This window comes from Cavia porcellus, unplaced genomic scaffold (genome assembly GCF_034190915.1).
Source record: "Cavia porcellus strain 051 isolate PalLab524CR breed Dunkin Hartley unplaced genomic scaffold, mCavPor4.1 scaffold_17, whole genome shotgun sequence".
NCBI lineage: Eukaryota > Metazoa > Chordata > Mammalia > Rodentia > Caviidae > Cavia > Cavia porcellus.
In genome coordinates this window covers 47067849-47069976 of record NW_026947500.1, presented here as the reverse complement: position 1 = coordinate 47069976, position 2128 = coordinate 47067849, and positions in this window count along the sequence as shown.

Genomic DNA, 2128 nt, shown 5'->3' with positions numbered 1-2128 from the left:
GTATTAGGATTTTAGTAGTAAAAACATATATAACACATGATGTACAAATGTATAAGAAATTATAAGATTGGCTTACAATGGTCAGTCAGAGAGTCTGATGAGGAAGCACACAGAGGGCATCTGCATGCTGGAGGCTGAAGTATTCAGTCCAAGGTCTGGAGCTCACTGCAGCAACCTGTGCAATTCTGCATCACTGCATCACTGCAGGCCGATGGGTCTGCAGTGGGAGGTTGAAGAGCCTATACCAGAAGGCTGAAGTATCCAAGGCAGAAGCTGAAGAGTCTGCTGGAAGCCAGGAGATGATGTCTAAGCCAAAGGTGAAGACTGGAGTTTGTTGGCAGAGTGGAACCTCCCCATCCTTCCTCCTTCCCTTTTGTACCACCTGGCAGATGAGCCTCCTTAGCATGTAGAATTGCTAAGCAGATTTAGTCAAGCTTCTAAATGTCTCAATCAACCACTACATGAGTGCTGGGTTACAGGCATGTGCCACCATGCCTGGTTTATTTTGGCTCATGTTTTAATGGATCTGGTCCACACTTCTTTTAGGCCTTGGATGGGGGTGCCAAATAGCAATGATGGGGGTGCATGTGTAGAAAACTGCCACTTTCTGGCCAGGAAGCAAACAACAGGAAGAATGGATGGGCCAGGTCCCCAGGTCCCCTTTAGGGGTACATTCCTGTGACATAAAGCCCTACCCCAGGCCTCCCTCCTTGGTGCTCCTCCACCTGCACAGAGCCCCAGCTGGGGCCAAGCCATTAGCACATGGACCTGGGGGCACTCATCATGTCTCAGATGAGGCTCCTAGCCCAGTGCTGTGTGCTCCGGAGCCCTCACTCATCCTTGGAGGCTCAGTAAGAATCCCAGCTCCCCATCTGGCCCTGGCCTTTTGCTCTCACAGTGTCGCGAACAGCCCCTTTTCATGTTATTTCCCAGCTTTCTAGATGATGGGTAAGGACCCAGGAAGAAGTTATGAGATGGGGATGTTTCCTTTTTCCAGGATCGCCAGCTAGCAAGGGGTAGTGCTTTGTGTCAGACAGAACCGTTGTCCTCTCCAGGTGACAGGGAAGAAGCAGCTCCCAGCTGAAGTTGGCCCTGAGCCAGCAGCCTGCCCTGTGATTCATGGGACGAATTTGGGCTTAAGGTGGTGGGAGGGATGCGGGGAGATCAGTCTGCCCCATGGCAGGGCCACGTGGCTGGAGTAGGATGGTGGCAGGCAGCTCCGTTACTGCAACCATGACAATCAGCACTGCTAGTTTGGAGCACTTCCTCTGAGCTGGACCTGTGCTGGGCCTTCAGGGAGTGATCTCATCTGAACTTCAGCACTGCTCCGTGAAGAGTGGACCTGGTTACTAAGGCCATTTTGAAGGGTTCTCCCTGGGACTTTTCCAGGTAGGACTCATTTCACGTCTTTACCTGCCTGCCTTTTTTCCCTCTTTCCCCATCAGGTGTGACTGCTGTGCTTGGGCTACACTGTGCCTCAGTGGCCGAGTTCGTCTTCCGTGGCTTCCCTGGCTTCCCTCAGCCTCTCCTGCTGCGTCTTCCTGCTGTCTTGGGCCAGTTGCCTGCTCACGCTGGTGCCCACGTGCTCATCATGGCACCGTATTTGCTTTCTATTGCTGTGTGAGTCAACTTTCTGCCACTGTGACACGATCAATATCCAAGATAAACAACTTGTAGGGAGGAAACATTTATCTTGTTTTATGGTTCTGGAGGTTTCAGTTCATGGTTATAGTTTTTTTGCTTTTGGGAAAGAGACAGAGAGGGAGAGAGAGACAGACAGACAGCAGACAGACGGAGACACAGGAAGAATAGAGCATCAATAGCCCCTTTATGCCCCACCCCGCAGTGACCTCATTTCCTCCCACTTGGTCCCACGTCCTAATTCCCAGTAGCTAACGCCTCAGGCTGTTGACTGGGTCTTTCACACATGGATGTTTGCCTGGGGACTTACACATTCTGGCTACTCCTCCAAAACGGTCAACAGCACCTTTAAAACCATTGCGCTAGGCAGTCGTTTCTGAGGTAAATCCATTTTCAAGCATCTTAAAGATACTTCTCCCTTTCAAGAAGCCTGCGCGGCCACAAGTTGAGTCCCCCTCCCCCTCTACTTGTGTCTTCCTTTAGAAAT